Genomic DNA, 24,288 nt, shown 5'->3' with positions numbered 1-24,288 from the left:
CAATAGGATAAATCAAAAGTGAGTCTGATTGAGTTTTAAGCTCAAGTTGTTTTTTAAATATCTCAGTTTTGGAAATTAGGGCATATTGTTAGTCTAAAACAGTGGTTCTCAACATTTTTCTTCCCATTCACATCCCATTTTAAGTCATCCCTCTGCCATCGTGCTCTGTGATTAGTAAGGCATTGCTTAAGGTGGGGTGTGAGTGGGAAAGGAAGGTTGAGAATCACTGCTCTAGACCCAATTGTCACTGAAATATTTTGCCTGAGAAATATTGTCATTGGCCCATTTCCTTTGGAGCTCTGAAACCCTGCACATAACGAGTTAATGAGGGATGATTAAAACAGTGGTTTTCAAACTTTTTCTTCCCACCCACATCCCACCTTAAGCAATCCCTTACTAATCACAGAACACCGATGCCAGAGAGATGACTTAAAGTGGGATGTGAGTGGGAAGAGACAGGTTGAGAAGTTTTATTTGATTGGTGAATGGAAGCCTTTCAGTATTAGCCTCTTTTTTACATTCTTGCTGTATATGAGATCATCTGTCTTCTAATATAAGCCTTAAAAGAATCCCAGTCAAGCTAGAAAGCTCTGAAGAGGAATTGATCTCAAAGAAAAATACAATCTGTTCCTTCATAAATTTCAAAAAAATCGGGATCGTAGAGTAAAATTGAATGAAAGTGCCAGTGTCTGATAGATAGAGGTAAATCAGGAAAGCTCAGTGATAAGACCCCCTGAGTATGGTCTAAATTTGCAATAGATTCATAATTACCTGAACTAATTAATGGAATCAGCTGTTTATCAGTAAAAATATAATCAATGATGAATGTTACGGGTCCAGAGGACTCCAAACCCAACAACAATAGAAATTCACCAAGACAAATGGTTACTTAAAGAAAAGTTGCTTTTAATTATCTTTAAACATGAAAACAGGATCAAACTTTAACTTATTACCATTAAACTTAACCTAACCTAACTTAACCTCCTTCTAATTCTAAGCACATGTCTATGTAATGTGTACAAGTTCAGAAAAGTCCTAATCTCGCTTCTCACTCCTTCAAGTTCACCGGTATCAGGCAATTCTTATACTGTGCATAGAATTTAACATTTATGAATTTTCACCCGGTTCTGGTGCTTAAAGGTAATTGGTTACCGCTCAGGAAGGTTCTTCTTAATTTCAGAGAGAGAGAAATTTGTTGCTCGTTTGACACACACAAACTGATTTCCTCTGATCAGCCACTTCAGTGTCTTGCCGAAGAAACTTGACCCGTTATAGGTCTTCCAAATGATAACCTCTTCTTCCAAGTCACCACAGAGCTCCTCTTCTTTCCCTTATTTCATGAGAAACTCTCTAGCCAGCCACTTCCTCTTGCAAGGACTACAAGTATTTTGAACAGGCTGAACTCAGAACTCACAACCCGTCTTCAAAATGAGCGTTTTCAACAAGCCTGCCAGCTTAAAGTCATTGGTGAGGCCAGTTTCAGAGTATTGTGTTCAGTTCTGGTCTCCAAATTATTGAAAGGATATAGATAAGGTGGAGAGGGTGCAGAGAAGATTTACAAGGATATTGCTTGGATGGCAGTATGTTGAATACGGAGAAAGATTGAGTAGACTGGGATTTTATTCATTGGAGCGTAGAAGGTTGAGAGGGGATTTGATAGAGGTATTTAAAATTATGAAGGGAATAGATAGAGTAAATGTGAATAGACTCTTTTCCCTGAGGGCAGGGGAGGTTGGAACAAGAGGGCATAAGTTAAGGATAAAGGGGAAAAACTTTAGGAGAAATATTAGAGGATGTTTTTTCACTCAGAGAGTGGTGGCAGAATGGAATGATCTTCCGGAAGAGATAGTTGTGGCAGGATCCTTTCTGTCATTTAAGAGAAGGTTGGATGAGTGCATGGATGTGAGGGGATTGAAGGGTTATGGGCAGAGAGCAGGAGGGGGGAGCTAATGAAGTTGTTCAAGTGAACTGGCGTGGACTCGAAGGGCCGACATGGCCTGTTTCAGCGCTGTAAATGGTGATATGGTTATTACCAAAGAATATAAATTTAAGTCCGTTAAGGAAGTAATCTTCAAAATAATTCAGATCTTCAACATTAGGACTATAAATGTTAGTGAAGGCCATCATTCTATTAAATAGTTTCCCATTAACAACGAGAAAACAACCATTAGAATCAGAAACAACGTTATGCTGAACAAATGGGGTAGATTGGTTAATTAATATCGAAACTTGTTTAGCCTTGGTCATGAAAGATGCGTGAAATTGCTGCTCTCCCCCCTCCCCCCCCCCCCACTCCATGGAAGGGCCTGTTGCTGTGCTGTGTCTGTCTCTCTCTGTCTCCGTGTCTCTCTCCGCAGAGGACGCCTTCCCTGCCGAGAGTTTCTGGCAGGGTCGGAGTTGATCTCAGCAAGCAGAGGGAACCTCCAGGGTATCTAACCAAGGACAGTGGCTGCAGCCTGCGATCAGCTCCACAGAATTCTTCAACGGAGGCTTCGCACCAAAAAGAAGAGAATGGTGTCATTCCAATTCAGGGTTGGAAATGGGCCTGGTCCCCAGTGTCCCTTGCCATTCAATGGGAAACGTTGTGTTATCCCTGCTCTGCTTTTCTGTCTGAGATCATTGCTCTGTGTTTGGCACCCTGCTGAACAGAGTTTTAACACCCAGACAGAACACATGGGGGTACATCTCCCAGCTCTTACACAGGGATCAAGCCAGGCACACGACATAGAGCTCCTGCACCATCCCCTTACTCTTCCTTCCCTCCCTCCCTTACCCTCCCCACCCTACCTCCCTAACCCCTCCCATCCCCTTCCCTCCCCATCCCCTCCCTCCTCATCCTCTCCCCATCACCTCCCCTCCCCATCCCCTCCCTCCTCATTCCCTCCCCATCACCTCCCTTCCCCATCCCCTCCCCTCTCCATGCCCTCCCTCCCCCTCCTTTCCTTTCCTCCCCATCACCTCCCCTCCCCATCCACTCCCCATCCCCTCCTTCCTCATTCCCTCCCCATCACCTCCCTTCCCCATCCCCTCCCCTCTCCATGCCCTCCCTCTCCCTCCTTTTCCTTCCTCCCCATTCAGTCTCTCCTCTCCTTATCCCCTCCCCATCCCCTCCTTATCCCTCCCTCCCCTTCCCATCCTCTCCCCTCCCCTCCTCCCCATCCTCTCCTCATCCCTTCCCTTCCCCTCCCATCCCCTCCCTCCCCTTTCCCCATCCCCTCCTCATCCCCTCCCCTCCTCCTATCTCCACCCTTCCCATCCCTCCCTCCTCTCCCTCCCCATCCCCTTCCCTTCCCTCCCTCCCCATCCCCTCTCTTCCCCTCTCCTCCCCTCCCCTCCTTTCCCTCTCCATCCCCTCCCTCTTCATCCTCTCTCCATCCCTCACCTCCCCTCCCCATCCGCTCCCATCCCTTCCCCTCCCCATCTTCTCCCTCCTCTCCTCAATCCCTCCCCATCTCCTCCAGACCCCTCCCTCCCTCTCTCCTTCCCCCTCCCCTCCCTTCCCATCCCTCCCTCCCCTCTCCTCCTCTCCTCATCCCCTGTTCACAATGCTGCACTTGGTCTGCCTCAAGCTGAACATTTACCGCCAGGGAATCTCCTTCCAGGCACCCAAATCCCTTAGAGGCTCCTCTGTCTCATTTCACTTACAAAGTAAAAACACAACACTGGAGAAACTCAGCAGGTCAAAACCGTCCTCCACATTGCAAACGTCATGCGCCCTTTGTCAAGGTTCGCCCTCTGCTCTCTCTGCACGGTCTTGTGCCCACTTCCACGATTCTTCACCCACACCCCACACCCACACCCCCCCACTTGCGACCTTTCCTCCTGCTTCAAGCCTACTTCCTCTTCGTGGACACCTCGTAAAACCTCTGCCTCGAAATGGGGGCCCTGAGGAACAACGTTTTCACTCAGAAGTGGTCCGCATCTGGAATGGGCTGCCGGAGGAAGGTGGGCACAATTCTGACATCTAGAAGGTGTTTGGACAGATTTACGAATACGAAAGGTTTCAAAGGTGTTTGGGCGGCGCACGGACAGCGTAGCGGTTAGCGCAATGCTATTATGATCTCCTCGTGTCTGCGTGGGTTTCCTCCGGGCGCTCCGGTTTCCTTCGAAGCGTATAGGGTTAGAAGATTCATTGGTCACAAGGTCACAAGGGTGACACAGCCTTGTGGGCTGGAAAGGCCTGGTATCAAGCTGTATGTCTCCATTTTTAAAATGCGCACCAAATGCAGGCGAACGGGGCCAGCCCCAAATGACTATGTGGTCGGTATAGACAAGTGGGGGGTCCGAAGGACCTGTTCTCAGCTGCATGACTCCCTGACTAAGCTCCACCTGGGAGGCATCGATCGACTTTCAGATCAGGCTGAGCTGGGGCTTGTGGCAAGGCTGTGTTCGAACCAGAACCCTGGGCCCAGTGCGATGGAGCGGCAGCGCAGCTCCCTGGCCATACCTTGCAACTACAGGCAAGGTGGAGGGTGGGGGCGGCCGGTCTGAGGGGTGTGCAGCAAGAAACTCTGCCGCTCCTGGGCTGGTTAGCCTCGTGACTGAGGTCTGATCCTGGGAACCAGGGCGTGGAGGGCCAGAGGGGTTAAGGTTGCCACCCAAGTTGATGAGGTGGTATGCTGGCCTTCAGAATCAGAATTTAATGTCATGAACAAGTCATAAAATTTGATGTTTTGCAGCAGCGTCAGTGAACAAATATTCATATTATAACCACCTCTTGACATTACTATAAATAAATAACGTGCAGGGAAAGTCGGGCCGTGTCTGTAGTTCATTGTTCATTCAGAAATATGATGGCGGAGGGGAAGAAGCCGTCCTTGTGCCGCTGAGCCCTCGTCTGCAGACTCCTGTACCTTTTCTCCAATGGTAGCAGAGTGATGGCCGGTGGTCCTTGAGGATGGAGGCTGCTTTTGTAAGACACCGCCTCTTGTAGATGTCCCCGATAGAATGAAGTCTGGTGCCTGTGATGTCGCAGGCCGAGTTAACAACCCTCTGGAGTTTATTCTTGTCCTGAGATTTGGCGCCTCTATACCAGGCAGTGGTGCATCCAGCCAGAATGTTCTCCACGGCCCACCCGTAGAAGTTTACGAGAGTCGTCGGCAATGTACTGAATCTCCTTAGACACTTCACAAAGTATAGCCGCTGGCGAGTGTGAGGCTCCAGGATTAGTCGGGGGGATTGAGGTAATGTTGCAGCTTTGGGGAGACCACACTTGGAATATTGCATTCAGACCTGGTCAGGAAGGATGTGGAAGCTACAGAGGGGATGCAGAGGAGATTCACCAGGACGTGGCCTGGATTGGAGAACATGTCTTATGAGGCAAGGTTAACAGGATGAGACGTGACTTAATCGAGGTATGTAAGATTCTGAGGAGATTCGATTGGGTGGACAACCAGCACCTTTTTCCTGAAGCAACAATAGAAACTACCAGAAGATTTTTTTTTAAATTTAGACATACATCACAGTTACAGGCTCTTCTGGCCTACAAGCCCATGCTATCCAATTGCACCTAATCAAATGTCAGATGGGCCGCAGGGATCCTGAGAACCTGGGTAACCTCTGGGTGGGAGTGATTCACAGGCAGCTTCGCCCTCTCCTGGCTACCTCCTCGTGAGGAGGCCGCAGTCATCCCTGAGCCAGAGAACCCAGGGCTGTGCGTCTCAGTGACCGCAGGCCAGTGGGTTCAGCATTCATCTTAGAGCAGAACATGGGGTGGGGGGAGAGAACACAGACGTAACACCTAGATGCTGGAGGAGCTCAGCCGGTCTCGCAGCGTCCATAGGGGGACAAGATGTATAACCAACGATTTGGGCCTGAGTCCTTCGTCAAGGTGTGAGACAGGTGTCTGAATTAAAGGCTGGGGAAAGAAGGGGAGGAGTGGGAAGGGGGAGGGGCCCAGACCAACAGATAAAAGCTGTAAACTGGATAAGATAAGAGGAGACGTGTGGATTTTGGGTCTGTGAAAGGAGACAGAGGGAAAAGGGATTAAGGTGGGGGGGGGTGTGGTATGAGGTTTTCATGGAAACTGGAGAAGTCAATGTTAATGCCATCTGGCTGGAGGGAGCCCAGATGGAAGGTGAGGAGCTCTTTCTCCAATTTACGGGTGGACTCAGTCTGGCCATGCATGAGACGCCAGACAGACATGTCCGCGAGGGGACTAGGGCGGGGAATTCAAATGGGAGATCCACACTATTGTGGCAGATAGAGCCGAGATGCTGAATGAAGCAATCTCCAGTCTCTCTGGCGTAGAGGAGTCCGCAGCTGGAGCACCAGATGCAATGGGCGACCCCCCCTGCCCCCCGCAGATTCACAAGTGAAGTGTTGCATCACTTGGAAGGGCTGCTTGGGGGCTCCGATTGAAGGTGTGGGCACACACGGGGCATCTCCTGCTGTTGCAGGGGAGATGCCATGAAAGCGACTGGTGGGGAGGGAGAGGTGGACAAGGGAGTTGGGGGGTGGGAGCGGCCCCTGCGGAAGGCGGAGGGGGGGGAGTTGCACCTGGTGGTGGGATCACACAGAAATGGTGGAGGATGATGTGTTCAATGCGGAGGCCAGTGAGGACAAGGGGAATCCTGATATTGTTGTGCGTTGGGAGGGAGCCGGAGGGGGCCAGGGGAGATGTGCAGGTAGTGGTGGATATACAGGTGAGGACTGAGTTGATGATGGTGGAGGGGAAATCACATGGTTTGAAGAAAGAGGATCTGGTATGGAAGACCTGTCCCGGTAGCACACAATAATTCCAATTCTGGTATGGGGACACCCCTACCTCTGAGCAGAGCCCTGCAAAAGGACACAGCCCAGGACATGAAGTTAAAACAGAAACTCAGCAGGACAAACCATGGCCTTTATAGAACAAAGGTTAAAGATACAGAAGCAACGTTTCGGCCTCAAGCCCTTCATCAAGGCGTGGAAAAATGTTGGCAGGTGTCCGAACAAAAAGGTACAGGGAGAGGCGAGGCAGGGGGGGTGGTCATGAAGGCAGGAGATGATAGGTGGGGAAGGGACGGGACGGAGGGTACAGCAGCGAGTAGGTGGGGGTGGAAGGATGGCTGTTTGAATAGAGAGGGAAGAGGGTGGAGAGTTGACGTTGGTAGGGGGAAGAGCGGAAACCGGAGAAGTTGACGTCGACGCCACCCGGCTGGAGAGCACCCCGACGGAGAATCCAGTGTCATCCCTCCAGTCTCCGGGTGGTCTGGGTGGGGTAGTACACGAGGCCCTGTCAACATTCTCCAAACAGGACTTGTTTGGGGCCCCGGACCGTGGTGAGTGGGGGAGGTGCGGGCGCACATGTGTCACCTCCTGCGGTCACAGGGGAAGGTGCCGGGGGCAGGGGAGAGTGGGGGGGAGTTGGTGGGGAGGGATGAGTGCAAGGGGGAGTCACAGAGGGAGTGGTCCCTACGAAGGCAGAGGGGGAGGAGGAGGGGTGGGATCTTGTAGTAAGGGCCGGAAATTCCGGTAGATAATGTATTGGATGCGGAGGCTGTTGGGGTGGTAGGTGAGGATGAGGGGGATTCTGTGTTTATTGTTTCTGGGGGCAGGGGGGGCCAGGGCAGATGAATGAGGAATGGAGGAGGTGCAGGTGAGGGCTGAGTTAATAGTAATGGAGGGGAAACCACGTTTGTGGAAGAAGGCAGACATTTCAGAAGCTCTGTACTGGAAGACCTCGCCTTGGGAGCAGATGCGGCGGAGACAGAGAATTTGAGAGAATCCTTGCAGGGGACAGGGTGTGAGGACGAATAGTCCAGGTAGTTGTGGGAGTTAGTCAGTATAATTTGTCGGTGGACAGCTTGTCTCCCGAGATGGAGGCAGAGAGATCCAAAAAGGGTACAATGTTGTCAGAGATGGACCAGATGAGTTTGAGATCAAGGTGGAAGTTGGCAGCCAAGTTTTACCACAGAACAGGACACTGCAGGCAAACCCCTCCCCACCATCGAGAACATCTACAGGGAACGCTGCCGTCGGAGAGCAGCAGTGATCAACAGGGATCCACCCCACCCAGAACACGCTCTGTTCTCGCTGCTGCCATCAGGAAAGAGGTGTTGGGGCCACAAGACTCACACCACCAGGTTCAGGAACAGCTGCTCCCCCTCCACCATTAGACTCCTCAACGACAAACTCAATCAGGGACTCATTTAAAGATCTTTATTTATTACTGAACATTTATTTTTGTATCCGTCACACAGTTTGGTTTGTTCACATTTCTCTCTTTTATCTTTTCTTGACCAATAAGTGAAAATTCTGCTGGCCCACAAGAGAAAAGAAAATTCAGGCTTGCGTGTGATGTCACATATCCAGTTCTTGACCAGAAACTTTTGAACTTTAAACTTTGATTAACTTACAACCCTGGTAATTTTGAATGGTGAGAGGAAACTGGACCACCCGGGAAAATCCCACCTGGGAAAATCCCGGGCAGAACATGCAAACTCCTTACAGTCAGCCTCGGATTCAAACCCAGGTCGCTGGAGTAGTAATAGCGTCGTGCTAGACGTGTTCTCCTATCCTTTGATCCCGGATTGCACCCCAGCTCCCTGCAAAAGGCCACAACCTCCCACGGTCTTCTCCATGCAACACCCTCGTGACCAGTATTGGGAGAGGCCGCAGAACATAGAATAGTGTGGGGAGTGGGGTGGGGTACAGGTAGACAGGGTATTCAAAATAGTAGGCATAGAATGGCCACCTAATGGGTCCTCAAGAATGGTTTGGCCACCTCACCACAGGAAGTTGGAAAGAGAGCAGGAAAGATTTACAAGGATGTTGCCGGCCGTCAAGATTCAAGATTGCTTTACTGTAATAGTACAGAACGTGTAATATTACATGAAACTGCCTTCTGCTGGACATAAGGCAGAGTCGCCATTAGAAACACCCCTCACAGTGCGAGAGAGATAGAAGCAAAGGAGAATCCCTTCAGAGTCACTGGCTGTCCGTGGATTTTCCTCCAGCCCTCCCGCAGCCTCTGCGGACACACAGACTCCAGTTCGATCCATCGGCAGCCCGAGCTCCAGATCCGAACCTCTCGCACGATCAGGATGGAATCAACGCCTGAGGCCCCTTCAGGATGAACTGAGTTAAAGGAAAAGGTTGAACTTCATTCTCTGGAGTGTCAAAGAATGAGGGGAGATTTGATTGAGTTGTACAAAATTATGGAGGGGTGAATGTGGTGATACAACCACCAGCCGACTGCAGGGGGCGATCTCCGTACCTGCAGGAAGACCACCTAAGGGGCTGACTCCACCTGGCAGGCTGTCAATCAGCCGACCTGAATATAAACCTGAGCCGGCCCCTCCTGAGCCAGTCACACGGGAAGCCAACAAGGCATAAACTGGTGTTCAGACTTTTTCTGAGTTTGTGCCTGCTGCTACCTTAGCGCATCACAATTTATTCCAGTAAAATTTAAAGAGAGACCATGGAGAAGTTTCTGATGATTGGGAGCCCGGAGGTCGCCCCCCACCCCCCCAACACCCGGATGCCAAGATCTGGAATCACACGATTGAGGTGATCATCCTAACGCAGGCTGAGGTGATCAACACCAACCAGAAACGGCTTGTGGTGCTCTGCATCAAGCTGGGCTTACGAGTGTTCCAGTCCATCAATGACAATGAACCAGCGATGGCCGTCCTAGAGGCCATGTACAAACAGCCAACAAACGTGGTCTATGCCAGGTACCTGCTCAGCATCCGGTCTCAGCAGCCAAGTGAGACGGCAGACACCTATCTGGGGGTCCTCCGGGAGCTGGCCCACCGTGCCTGGCCGAGACCGGGGTGACTGAAGGGGAAGTGGAGCGATTGATCCGAGATGCCTGCGTACGGGGGCTGCACTCGAGGAGCACCCGGCAGAATCTGCTGGAAGAGAACATCACCTCACTCACCAGGACTATGGAGGTGGTCCGCTCCCTGGAGGCTGCAGCTCTCCATGCCGAAGTCTTCGACTCCCAACTCCCCCAACACCTAGTCTGGCAGATGCAGATGACCGGCACAGCTGAAGGGCCACATGTAGAGGAGACGATCGCTGCTGCCGGTACCCCACACCCAATGTTAGTACTGTGGGTCCTGGTGTGGGTCAGACAGGCGATCCCGCAAAGGCAGTCTGGCGAGGAGCTTGTAGTGATCCCGATGCAGGAAGAAAGGCCACTATGCGAAAGTGTGCCTTTCCAGACCCACCGAGAGCACACCGGCCCTCCGCAACCAGCTGGGAGACCCCCGAACATCGCCACGTGCGAGGACCGGGTGATGCCATCACTCACCCGGCCACTTCCACCTGCACTGCCAACGTCACTTCCAGCCTAGCCACTGACCGGCAGCACTGCACTGTGCTCGCCCAGGATTCCATCATCTTTCCCCGGGCAGCTTCCACCAGTACTGCTGATGTCACTTCCACCAGTATGGAAGACATCACTTCCACCAGTACAGACGTCATCACTGCCTGCAGTGCCTGACCACGCTAAAGCCATGTGTGCCTGCAGGGCGCTGCCATCTTGGGCCAGTCGGGCCCTGACGGGGTCAACACCATTGCATACCGGATCACCCACCCGATGCACCCCACGCCTAGAAGGGAAACCGCTGGCCATTACTTGTCTCACCCATCGGGGAGTAGCGTTTTGGACCCTGAGATGATCCTAGCGTCCACCACCTTAAAGAGGGACATCCCCCATGGACTCAGGCACTCAATGATGGACATCGCTGTCAATGGGAAGGTAACAAAATACCTGTTCGATAGTGGTAGTACCACGGGTTCAGGCTCCTGATTATGCCCAAGCTCTGTGACCAAGACATCTTTGGGCTGGAATTCCAGTGCCACCTTCAAAGCCTTACCCTTTCGGCAGGGTCCTCCTGCTTACACTCCATAGCGCGCTGCCCTGTGACCACCCTCAGCCCACCTGTGGCCTCTCCACGCAGTGGATAACGCCCCCTGCCCTCTTTAACTACCTTAAGCCAGATTTCAGGCCCATAGCTGCCAGGAGTAGGCGCTATTGCGTGGCCGACTGGGCCTTCATTAAGGCAGAAGTGAGGCAGCTTCTGACACAAGGTGTCTAGAACCCAGTACCAGTCCCTGGAGAGCCCAAGTGCTGGTGGTCAAAGGAGGCAGCAAACCGAGGATGGACATCAATTACAGCCAGACCCTCTGGCCCAGGCCATCACCTTCCCTCTCCCCCACTGAGGCGCAGGCAGCGTTTGCTCACATCAGGCAGGACATCACCGATGCCTCGATGCTGCCGTGGACGAAGACACCTCATTCCAGGTGGAGGGCGATGCCTCTGATGTTGCCCTCGTGGCCACCCTCAACGGAGGACCTTCACGATTCCAAGGTCTTCTTCTCCAGGACCCTCCACGATTCCAAGCTCGGGCTCTCCGCCATTGAAAAGGAGGTCCTGGCAATCGTGGAAGCAGTCCGCCACTGGCGCCACCATCTTTTGGTCAAGAGGTTCACCCTCCTCACCGACCAACATGCAGTGGCTTTCATGTTCAGCACCACTCATAAGGGCAAGATCAAGAACGATAAGATCTTGCGCTGGAGAGTCAAGCTGGCCACGTTCAGCTATGACATCCAGTACAGACTGGGGAAGTTCAACGACTCCCCCGAGGCCCTAACCCAGACCTGCACGGCGGTGCAGGCCGACCAACTGCAGGCGTTACGTGGCTCCCTCTGCCACCTAGGCGTCACATGCTTGTACCATTTCATGAAGTCCTGGAACCTCCCCTTCACTGACCAAGACCGAGTCACGCAGGGTCTGTGTGGAGTGCAAACCATGCTTCTTCTGCCTGCCACGTTGTAAAGGCCACTCAGTTTAGCATCGACTTCAAGGGCCCCTTGCCTTCCACGAACAAGAACAACTACTTCCTCACAGTCGTCGACAAGTACTCCCGTTTTCCCTTCACCATCCCTTGCCTGGACACCTCCACAGCCACCGTTATCAGGGCCCTGACACAGATCTTCACCTTGTTCTGATACCCGGAATTCATCCACAGTGACCGGGGGTCCGGCTTCATGAGTGAAGAGTTGTGCCAGTGCCTGGTAGCGCGAGGCATTGCAACTAGTCACATGACAAGCTACAAATCGAGGGGCAACAAACAGGTGGAGCGCGAAAACGGGGTGATCTGGAAGGGGGTCCACCTGGCCCCCAAAGGCCAATCCATTGACAACTGGCAAGAGGCCCTCCCTTTTTTTTAAAAAATTTTTTTATTTTTCACAACATAAATCACATTAGCCATGATATACACTTTTTCTTTTTCACACATATACAGTGACATTTTCTCCCCCCCCCCCCCTCCTCCCAACCCACCCCCCCCACCCCCCCCTCCCATCCATTTAAGGTATACAATCTAGGATACATTAAACCAGTCAGACAATGTTGTCACTCAACAAAAATACACCAGAAATTCTACTGAGTCCATTCTTTTCTTTCCTTCTCCTTCCATCAACTTAGGTAATGATTGTCCCCGGTAGGTTTTCGCTATTGTATTTAATGTAAGGCTCCCATATTTGTTCGAATATTTCAATATTATTTCTTAAACTATATGTTATTTTTTCTAATGGAATACATTTATTCATTTCTATATACCATTGTTGTATTTTCAAATTATCTTCCAATTTCCAGGTTGACATAATACATTTTTTTGCTACGGCTAGAGCTATCTTAACAATCTTTTTTGTGCATCCTCCAAATCAATTCCAAATTCTTTGTTTTTTATGTTACTTAGGAGAAAGATCTCTGGATTCTTTGGTATATTGTTTTCTGTTATTTTATTTAATATCTGATTGAGATCTTCCCAAAATTTTTCTACTTTCTCACATGTCCAGATTGCATGAATTGTTGTTCCCATTTCTTTTTTACATCGAAAACATCTATCAGATACTGTTGGGTCCCATTTATTTAACTTTTGAGGTGTAATGTATAGTCTGTGTATCCAGTTATATTGTATCATACGTAACCTCGTATTTATTGTATTTCTCATCGTTCCAGAACATAATTTCTCCCATGTTTCCTTTTTTATCTTTATATTTAAATCTTGTTCCCATTTTTGTTTAGTTTTACCATTTGTTTCCTCATTCTCCTTTTCTTGCAGTTTAATATACATATTTGTTATAAATCTTTTGATTAACATTGTATCTGTAATCACATATTCAAGGTTACTTCCCTCTGGCAAACTCAAACTGCTTCTTAATTTATCCTTCAAGTAGGATCTCAATTGGTAATATGCCAGCGCTGTATCTTGAGTTATATTGTACTTATCTCTCATTTGTTCAAAGGATAAGAATCTATTTCCTGAAAAACAATTTTCTATACTTTTAATCCCTTTTTTTTCCCATTCTCTAAAGGAAAGGTTATCTATTGTAAAAGGGAGTAACTTGTTTTGCGTCAATATTAGTTTTGGTAATTGATAATTTGTTTTATTTCTTTCTACATGAATCTTCTTCCAAATATTGAGGAGATGATGTAATACTGGAGAACTTCTATGTTGTACCAATTTTTCATCCCATTTATATAATATGTGTTCAGGTATCTTTTCCCCTATTTTATCTAATTCTAATCTCGTCCAGTCTGGTTTTTCCCTTGTTTGATAAAAATCTGATAGGTATCTTAATTGTGCGGCTCTATAATAATTTTTAAAGTTTGGCAGTTGTAAGCCTCCTTGTTTATACCATTCTGTTAATTTATCTAGTGCTATCCTCGGTTTCCCCCCTCTCCATAAAAATTTCCTTATTATTTTCTTTAACTCCTTGAAGAATTTCTCTGTCAGTTGTATTGGCAATGCCTGAAATAAATATAATATCCTTGGAAAAATGTTCATTTTAATACAGTTTATCCTTCCTATTAGTGTTAGTGGTAAATCTTTCCAATGCTCTAAATCGTCCTGTAATTTTTTCATTAGTGGATAATAATTGAGTTTATATAGTTGGCCGAGATTTTTGTTTATTTGTACACCTAGGTATCTTATTGCCTGCATTTGCCATCTAAATGGAGATTCCTTCTTAAATTTTGAGAAATCCGCATTATTCATAGGCATTGCTTCACTTTTATTTACGTTTATCTTGTAACCCGACACTTCTCCATATTCCTTCAATTTCTTATATAATTCTTTTATTGATAGTTCTGGTTCTGTTAAGTACACTATAACATCATCCGCAAATAGACTGATTTTATATTCCTTGTCTTTTATTTTTATTCCTTTTATATTATTATCTATTCTTATCAATTCTGCTAGTGGTTCTATAGCTAACGCAAACAATAAAGGTGATAGTGGGCATCCCTGCCGCGTTGACCTGCTTAAGTTAAATTGCTTTGATACATTTCCATTTACTGTCACTTTCGCTAAAGGTCCCTTATATAATGCTTTAATCCAATTAATATACTTCTCCGGTAAACTGAATTTTTGCAACACTTTGAACAAATAATTCCATTCTACTCTGTCAAAGGCCTTCTCTGCGTCTAAAGCAACTGCTACTGTAGGTGCTTTATTTCCTTCTACTGCATGAATTAAGTTAATAAATTTACAAATATTGTCTGTTGTGCGTCTTTTTTTGATAAATCCAGTTTGGTCTAAATTTACCATTTTCGGTACATGCTCTGCTAATCTGTTTGCTAATAGTTTAGCTATTATCTTATAATCTGTGTTAAGTAAAGATATTGGTCTATATGACGCTGGCGTGAGTGGATCTTTCCCTTGCTTTAGTATTACTGTAATTATTGCTGTTTTACATGAATCTGGTAAGCTTTGTGTTTCATCAATCTGGTTGATTACATCCAGGAGGGGCGGAATTAATAAGTCTTTAAATGTTTTGTAGAATTCTATTGGGAATCCATCCTCTCCTGGTGTCTTATTATTTGGTAATTTTTTTATTATCTCTTGTATTTCTACTATTCCAAATGGTTCTGTTAATTTATTTTGTTCCTAAGAGGCCCTCCCTGAGGCACTTCATGCCATTAGGTCACTCTTGTGCACAGCTACTAATCAGACCCCTCACTAACACCTTCCTCTTTCCCCAGGCAATTGGCAACTGGGGTCTCCCTCCCAACTTGGCTTACATCTCTGGGACCGGTACTCCTTCGCAAACACGTGCGGGCCCACAAGTCCGACCCAATGTTGAGCAGGTGCTCCTCCTCCACGCCAACCAGAACTACGCCTATGTCAGGTACCCCAATGGCTATGAAGACACCATCTCGACCAGGGATCTGGCACCAGCAGGGGCCCAATCCCCCGAACATCACGACTACCTGACCCAACCTCCCCACCATGGGTACCCTTGGCCCATCCAGAACCTTCTGCACCTCATGTGAACCCCACTCCTGCTGATTGACACCTACCCAGTCACCCCCCCACCATGGACAAATGTGAAAATAAGCACCACACTGCCCACATCAGCGCCCCCTCCGACCATGCCAGACCCAGCCGGCCCTCAGGAAGCAGCCACACCCCTGCTGACCTTCGACCAGGAGCCAACCCTGTGATGGTCACAGAGACTCCGACAGCTGCTGGACCATCTAAACATAGAAAATTTGTAAATATCACTCGGCACCGTTACTCACCCGTCCCCCCAGGACAATTTTAAGAAGGGGGTGAATGTGGTGATATGACCACTAGCCAACTGCTGGGGGCAATCTCTGTACCTGCATGAAGACCATCTAAGGGGCTGACTCCATCTGGCTGGCTGTCAATCAGCCGACCCGAATATAGACCTGAGCCAGCCCCTCCTGAGCCAGTCACACAGGGGCCACCGAAGCATGAACTGGTGTTCAGATTTTTATCTGAATAAAGCCAGTTGTACAGTCTTTGGAGTTTTGTGCTTGCTTACAAGTGGATATAGACAGAGTCTATTTCCACTAAGGCTGGGTGAGATGAGATCAAGAGGACATGGGTTAAGGGTTTAGAGGGCAGTGGGGGTGTGGAACAAGCTGTCACTGAGGTGGTGAATTTTAACATTTAAGAAAATATTTGGACAGGTATGTGGATGGGAGGGGTATGGAGGGCTATGGATTGGGTGCAGGTCAGTGCAACTGGGCAGAAATGCTGGAGGAACAGCATCAATAGGTGGTAATAGAACCAAAATGTATTTTTGCACAAACTAGATGGGCTGAAGGTCCTGTTTCTGTGCTGTTCCATGGTTGGAAGGAGGCGGGGCTGGTACTGAGGCAGGTGAAATGCCACTTCCTCCACCCCCACCCCCCCCGCCATCTCGGATCCAGACCCTCGTTCACTCGCCCTTCTTGTCCTCCGCATTCGGCCTTCATCCTGTGACCTGGGCACGAGCGGAACCTGCGTCCCGTCTGCGGGGAACACCCCGAGCTTCCAGACTTCATTGAGACCTGCGTGGATGAGTGTGTGCCCGTGCGCGCGTGCCGTGTGTACCCCAGCCAGAAGCCATAGATGTCTCAAAAGATTTGCAACCTGCTGAGGTCGAGTTAATGGCATTTAAGACCAAAGATCCAGAACTCTACGGGTATGACCAATAGAAGGCCATCTGAACAGCAAAGAGGCAATTCCAAGTGAAGTTTGAGACAGAGTCAAATATTCACCAACTATGGCAGGGATTGCAGCCATTATATCCTGGAAGGCGAGGCTGAACATCATAAATGGCTTTGCTACCCGATGAGAACCTTTTATGCTGGGTTTTAAAAGGGGATTCCAATGGAAGGGAGAAGCCAGAGAGTCGTGGTGGATGATGCTTCTCAGACTGGAGGCCTGTGACTAGAGGTGAGCCTCAGGGATCGGTGCTGGGACCATTGTTGTTTGTCGTCTATATCAATGATCTGGATGATAATGTGGTAAAATGGATCAGCAAGTTTGCAGATGACACTAAGATTGGAGACGTTGTGGATGGTGAAGAAGGTTTTCAAAGGTTCAGAGGGATCTGGACCAGCTGGAAAAATGGGCTGGAAAATGGCCGATGGAATTTAATGCAGACAAGTGTGAGATGTTACAATTTGGAAGGACCAACCAAGGAAGGAAGTACATGGTGAATGGTTGGGCATTGAGAAGCAGGGTAGAACAGAGGGATCTGGGAATACGGACACATAATTCCCTGTAAGTGGCGTCACAGGTGGATAGGTTCGAAAGGAGAACTTTTGGCATACTGGTTTCATAAATAAAGTATTGAGTCCAGGAGTTGGGATGCTATGGTAAAGTTGTATAAGATATTGATGAGGCCAAATTTGAAGTATGTGTGCAGTTTTGGTCACCGAACTACAGGAAAGATATCAATAAGGTAGAGAGAGGGCAGAGAAGATTTACTGGGATGTTGCCGGGTCATCAGGAACTGAGTTACAGGGAAAGGTTAAACAGGTCAGGACTTTATTCCCTGGAGTGTAGAAGAATGAGGTATTTAAAATTATGAGAGGGGGACAGACAGAGTAAATGTAGGTTGGCTTTTTCCACTGAGGGTGGGTGAGATACAAACGAGAGGACATGGGTTAAGGGTGAAAGGGGAAAAGTTTAGGGGGAACGTAACCACAGAGAGGGGTGGGAGTGTGGAATGAGTTGACAGCTGAAGGGGTGAATGTGGGCTCAATTTTAACATTTTAGAAGAATTTGGACAGGTACGTGGATGGGAGGGGTATGGAGGGCTATGGACTGGGTACAGGTCAGTGGGACTAGACAAAATGAAATTTTTCGGCAGAAACTAGAAGGGCCAAAGGGGCCTGTTTCTGTGCTGTAATGTTGTATGGTTCTATGAGAATCCCTGCAGAAGCTGGCGACCCTGATAACTGTCCCTGAGGTCAACGTTAGAACATCCTTCAAGAGGGTGAACCCTCACAAGGTATCAGGCCCTGATGGCAAACCCGGCAAGGTATGGAAAATCCGTACCAACCAACTAGGTGGGATATTCACGGGAATTTTCAATCACTCAGTGCTGCAGTTGGAGGTTCCCACCTGTTTCAAAAGGGCATCAATCATACTGGTGCCCAAGAAAGGCCGTGGGAGCTGCCTCAACGACTATCGCCCTGTAGCACTAATTTCTACTGTGAAGAAATGCTTCAGGAGACCGGTCACGCCCAGAATTAACACATACCTAAGTAAAGATCTGGACTCACTGTAATTCACCTATGGTCACAATCGCTCCACAGCAGATGTATTATCGCTGGCTCTCCACCCAGCTCTGGGTCACCCTGACAAAGGCAATACCCAGAGATGGATTTACCATTAGGTTGAGTAGGCGGAAGGCCTAGGGGCTCTGAGGTTCAGGAGGCCAGAGATGCCCGAGATATTTCAATACTTTTGCAGTACACCAATGAGCTGGAGCAGGTCACACAGTATCTACATGAAGTGAAGCATTGCCTGGTCTCGATTGGTCATTTCACACTAACTCTGCCATTCGTGGGCCAGAGTCGGCACCGTCGTTGCCAGGGTGACACACACGGTGGTTTCTGGGAGCTGAATATTTGTGGCGTCGGCAGGGGGGGGGCTCCAAAATACCAGTGTCCAACCTGCCTCGTGCATTAAGTGAACAACGGGAGGGGTGGGTGGCCGGCGGGATCGGACCGGTGGCCGGCGGGATCGGACCGGTGGCCGGCGGGATCGGACCGGTGGCCGGTGCTGCTGAATGTGAGGCCTGAAGTGAGTGGCGCCTGGGTGGCCTGGGCCTTTGCTGGGGAGTGAGGGGCAACAAGACGGGGGGTCGGCCTGGGCCTTCGCTGGGGAGCGAGGGGCAGCAGGGCGGGCGGGGGGTACAGCCTGGGCCTTTTCTGGGGATCAAGGGGCGGCCTGGGCCACTGTGTGAAGCGAGGGGTGACTGGGGGTGCCCAGACCCATGACGGGGCAAGGTCAGAAGGGGCCTTTCTAAAGAGCTCCGGTGGTAGTTAATGCAATACTGGCAATACCTACATCAGGCTACTTTTCATCGATTACAGCTCAACCTTCAACACCATCATCCCCTCAGTACAGGTCAGCAAGTTCCAAATCCTGGGCCTCTGCATCAAATCCTGGGCTTCAAACCCTGGGCCTCTGCATCTTCCTCTGCAACTGGATCCTTGCAGTAAACAGGGATTCTCTGGGAGAGTGCTGTATTGATGACTGGTCCCGCCTCCCGCCTCCACCCCGTTATAACCCTGGTTTCCCTCCAAAACCAGAACCCCTCTGAAGCCTACTAATGAATCCAACCCATTGTTGAAAGCTCATCAAAACGTTTGTTCTCCCTCCAGTCGTGTGAGAGCTTTTATCTACACTACAATCCTTGACTTCCATATTGGGAGGCCACAGTCAGTATGAATGGGAAACAACGTCTCCTCCTCACTGATGATCAACACAGGTACACTTCAACGACTTGAGCTTAGCCCGCTGCTCGACCCACTCTGCACCCAGGACCATTCAAATTCCATCCACAGATTTGCCGTTGACCACCACGGTCGTCGGGCAGAATTACAGATGGCAACGAGGATGATCCAGATGAGAGGTGTCGCACAACAACCTTGCGCCCAGCGTCAGCAGAACTGAGGAACTGATTGCGGACTTCAGGAGGGGGAAATCAGGAGAATGTGAACCAGTCCTCGTCGAGGGGGCAGCGGTGGAAAGGGTTAAAAACTTTAAATTCCTGGGTGTCAACATTTATCCTGGGGCCTCTATGCCGAGGCAAACACAAAGAAGGCTGGTCAGCGGCAAAATTTCATGAGGAATTTTGGGGAGATTCGGTACATCACCGAAGAAGCTTGCTCACTTCTACGATTGGAAAACATTCTGACTGGCAGCATTGCTGCCCGGTATGGAGGTACCAATGCTCAGGAAAAGAAGAGGCTGCAGAGGGTTGTTAATTCAGCCAGCGCTGTCATGGGAACCAGACTTTGCTCCATTGAGGACACCTACAAGAGGCAGTGTCTTAAGAAAGTAGCCTCCATTGTTAAGGAACTGCCGGAAGTTGGCACATCTAAGATGGCGGCCACCATCCCACGGCGTGGTCATCCCCAGAAGATGACAGTGACCAAGATAACGGCCCCCATGCTTCGCATGCAGCAGCGCTGGAACTAGAAGGTGGCTGTGATCAGCACACCTTTGCTTAGTGTCCCTTCTTCCTGCCCTTTGAGCACGCTGTATCTTTTACTGGGTAGCATTTAAGGGGGTGTTTTAGCTGGACACAGAAGTGGCACTTCGGGTGCTCGTATGAGACTGAGGCTGCGGTGGGTTCACTAATTGGATGTGGCAGTGGACCGCTGGTTTGTAGTCCCATGTCCCAGGATAGTGGCACCCATGTGGACCCCACAGCTGCCACGCCATTCACCGAGTAGTGCTCCATGTCAAGCGATTTGACAAGGTCGATTGCCCCCCCCCCCCTTTAAGTCTAACCTACCCTGTTGAAGTAGCCTCTGGCGTACACAGACTGACCTGCCACCCATGACATAGACATCCTGGATCATGTCCTCTGTACATTTGGCAGCCGACCCCGGCTGGAAGTTGCACACTTGTGCAAGCTCCCGCGGAGCCCAGAGGAGCTCGTCACTAGATTCTCCAGGTCTCTGTCTGTGGATAGCCTGCGTGTGCCTGGTGGGCACTTCATTCACCTTCTCCCTGTACCGGTCCCCATATGTTGAGGCATCCATGATCGTCAGGAACACTCGATATGTCCGACCCGGGGAGAAGAGGGGGTGCCGCTTGTTTGCCTCCGTGGCCACGGAATTTTGTAAAGGGCAGCACAGGTCGAGTTCAAAACTGTCTGAGGCTTCTGACGATTGTGGATTGATCTCCAGCTTGTTCCAATGTCGGGAAAAAAAATTATTTGTAAATAAAACGAATCCACTATCATTAACTCGAAAGACTGGAGTTACAGAATGATAGGCTTTTATTTACAATAAACTGGAAGGGCATCACATGCTGTGGCCCAGGCTTTCTGGGGAGGGGTTGGGGCTTTATACTGGGTCAAGAGGGAGGAGCCATGGGTCCAGTCACAGTACAGGGGCGGAGTGTCCAGCCGTTCACCACATTCACTTCCTCGTCTTTTGCATTTTTAAAAAATGTAGATATTTTCTGGCTCTCCGTCCCATATAATGAGGATGGTCCCTTTCAGCCAGTTTGTGGGGTTTTATTTACTCAGAAAGGAGCAGCGTGTGTGTGTGAATGGATTTAGGGGCTTGCACAGGTCCAGACCCACCCTCTCGACATCTCCTCCTGGACCCAGTGGCACAGTGAGGATCACGGCGGCTGCGGGGCCGATGGGGGGTGGTGGGGGGAGAAGTCCTGCTGCAATGAACGGCCATACCAAGCTTCGATGCGAGGGGGATGCCCCTCTCCACACTTTGATGGCCATTAACCCTACGAGGGGGCTCGTCCGCCCTTTGACGGGTCCTGCTTTTCGTCCAGCCCACCCTCCACCACAGGCAAGCCTGATGGGGGAGCCAGTTTATTGGCAGGTGGTACCGGGCTAGAGTGGCACTCAGGCGAGTGACCTGACTCAAAATCTAGATATGCACACAGCAGGGGAACGGGCCATTTCGGCCCAGGAGTCCATGCCGCCCAATTAACACCCCATTATCCAACTCCAGCATTCTGAACAGCGAGAGGGAACTGGAGCCCCCGGGGAAAACCCACACAGACAAACTCCTTACAGACAGTGTGGGATTTGAACCCCGGTCCCGATTGTTGGCGCTGTAAAAGTGTTGTGCTAACTGCTACGTCAACGGGCCCCCCCCTCACCCTAATTTTATTTATTTATTTTAAAAATGTAAATTATAGCAATTTGCAGTGTGATGCTTCCACAAAGCAATGAATTTGTGACAATAAATTCTGATTCTGACAGTGTACGATGTTGCCGTTATCGTGAGGTACCAGCCAGGAGTGGTGGGCTCTCTTCACGTGCCTGGGTGCGGGCGGCTTCAACGGGCCACGAGGAGTTCGGTACCTTCCAGGGTCAGGGCGGCCCCTGCACCCTGACAGTGCCCAGGGCCCGCTGCGGAACGTTCTTCTGCAGAACACACGGCAGCTGGTCTCTCAGATTGTTCATCAGCACCGCCCAGCCCCGTGGCCTTGAGGACAGGTGAGATAGCCTTGCAGTTCACTCACTGACATGAGACACATGGAGATTTGGACAGAAAGCTCTGATCAGGGAGAGGGAAGTTCTGAGTAACTGGAGCAGAATGAACAAGAGAGACACGCTGTTCTGGGTGATAAGGGGATGACGTTGTGCTGACACTGAGGGTCTCGCCTTGCAGGATGTGGAGCATTGAGTGACAGGATGTGCTACTTGCTGACATTGGAGTCAGGTGACCTTGGCAGGAAATGGGGCTGACTGGTCACCTGACACACTTGGGTCAGGAGAGCATTGGGAGGCAGTGTGGCAGGTGAGAGGGCTTGGACTGGACTGGGGTAAGGGGGAGAGGTTGTGGAGGGAGGGGAAGGCTGTGTGGGGGGAGACAAGGGGTAGTGTGGAGGGAGCTATGGAGGGAAGGGGCTGTGGAGGAGGACGGTGGTATGGAGGAGGTTGTGGGGGGGGTGGTATGGATGGAGGGGGCTGTGGAAGGAGGAAGGGAGGGGGAAGTTGTGGAGGAGGAGGAGGGGGCTGTGGAGAGAGGGAGGAGGGGGTTGTGAAGGGGAGGGTGGTATGGATGGAGGGGGCTGTGGAGGGAGGAAGGGAGGGGGTTGTGGAAGGGAGGGTGTTATGGATGGAGGGGGCTGTGGAGAGAGGGAGGAGGGGTTGTGGAGGGGAGGGTGTTATGGATGGAGGGGGCTGTGGAGGGAGCTGTGGAGGGAGGAAGGGAGGGGGAAGTTGTGGAGGAGGAGGAGGGAGCTGTGGAGAGAGGGAGGAGGGGGTTGTGAAGGGGAGGGTGGTATGGATGGAGGGGGCTGTGGAGGGAGGAAGGGAGGGGGTTGTGGAAGGGAGGGTGTTATGGATGGAGGTTGTGGAGGGGGTGTGGTATGGAGGGTGCTATGGAGGGAAGGGGCTGTGGAGAGGAGAGTGGTGTGGAGGAGGACGGTGGTATGGAGGAGGTTGTGGGGGTGGTATGGAGGGGAGGGTGGTATGGATGGAGGGGGCTGTGGAGGGAGGAAGGGAGGGGGAAGTTGTGGAGGAGGGGGCTGTGGAGAGAGGGAGGAGGGGGTTGTGGAGGGTGGTATGGATGGAGGGGGCTGTGGAGGGAGGAAGGGAGGGGGAAGTTGTGGAGGAGGAGGAGGAGGGGATTGTGGAGGGAAGGGTGGTATGGATGGAGGTTGTGGAGGGGGTGTGGTATGGAGGGTGCTATGGAGGGAAGGGGCTGTGGAGAGGAGAGTGGTGTGGAGGAGGACAGTGGTATGGAGGAGGTTGTGGGGGGTGGTATGGAGGGGAGGGTGGTATGGATGGAGGGGGCTGTGGAGGGAGGAAGGGAGGGGGAAGTTGTGGAGGAGGGGGCTGTGGAGAGAGGGAGGAGGGGGTTGTGGAGGGTGGTATGGATGGAGGGGGCTGTGGAGGGAGGAAGGGAGGGGGTTGTGGAGGGGAGGGTGGTATGGATGGAGGGGGCTGTGGAGGGAGGAAGGGAGGGGGTTGTGGAGGGGAGGGTGTTATGGATGGAGGGGGCTGTGGAGGGAGGAAGGGAGGGGGAAGTTGTGGAGGAGGAGGAGGAGGGGGCTGTGGAGAGAGGGAGGAGGGGGTTATGGAGGGAGTGCGCTAGGGAGGGAGGGAGGAGGGGAGGTTGTGGAGGGGGGTGGTCTGGAGGGGAGGGGTTTAAGGAGGAAGGTGGCTGCAGAGGGAGGGAGGGACAATTTCTGTTGAACGATGTTGAGTGTGTGAAGATTTGCGGTGTTGATCAAGAGTTGAAATGTTTTTCATTGCATTGTATTTTTTGCTGATTTTTTCCCCCTCTTTGTTTCCAAGTTTAATCTCTGATTTTGGATGTTTTGTTTTGGGAAAGGATGAGCTTTTTTTGATATGTTGCCCTCCTTTAAGTGTTTGCTTGCTGGGATGAATTTCACAGAATGAGCATTTCCTACCAATCTCTCTCATCTCTATTGTTTCCCAGTGGAAATACTTGGTGTCTGTGCTGTTCAAGGTGATTTGCAACTGGGAAACCAGCCAGATATGACTTTTCCATAGTTCCCACCAAGTTATTTTTCACCACCTTGAATGTAGCTTCTCTTGGTGTTCGGAGAGGTGGTGCTTGAATCTCTCCTGTACTGCAATTGTTGACTGGAATGGGTGCTGGGTTCTGGGGAGTGCTTAGAGCAATGGTTCTCAACCTTTTTTATTCTACTCTCATACTGCCTTAAGTAAAGGATTATTTCAGGTGGTATGTGAGTAGAATAAAAAAAAGTTGAGAACCACTGGCTTTGAACGATAACATTGAAGTGTGGATGGGTGAGATTCTCCTCTATAGCAGACATGTCAATGAATCATGCGCTTAAG

General features: G+C 50.2%; 1 protein-coding gene across 1 annotated transcript in view; it reads left to right on the top strand.

Moving 5' to 3' along the window:
- The first annotated feature begins 22,169 nt into the window (after window positions 1-22,169).
- Window positions 22,170-24,288, top strand: part of dab2 (DAB adaptor protein 2) — a 192,381-nt gene continuing 190,262 nt past the window's right edge. The window contains exon 1 of the mRNA XM_069883919.1: window positions 22,170-22,255. The gene's annotated coding sequence lies outside the window, so the exon portion shown is untranslated. The remainder of the gene's footprint in view (window positions 22,256-24,288) is intronic.

Source organism: Narcine bancroftii, chromosome 1, assembly GCF_036971445.1.
Source record: "Narcine bancroftii isolate sNarBan1 chromosome 1, sNarBan1.hap1, whole genome shotgun sequence".
NCBI classification, from domain to species: Eukaryota; Metazoa; Chordata; class Chondrichthyes; order Torpediniformes; family Narcinidae; genus Narcine; species Narcine bancroftii.
The sequence above is the reverse complement of the archived record's forward strand: the minus strand, read 5'-3'. Positions and strand labels throughout refer to the sequence as shown.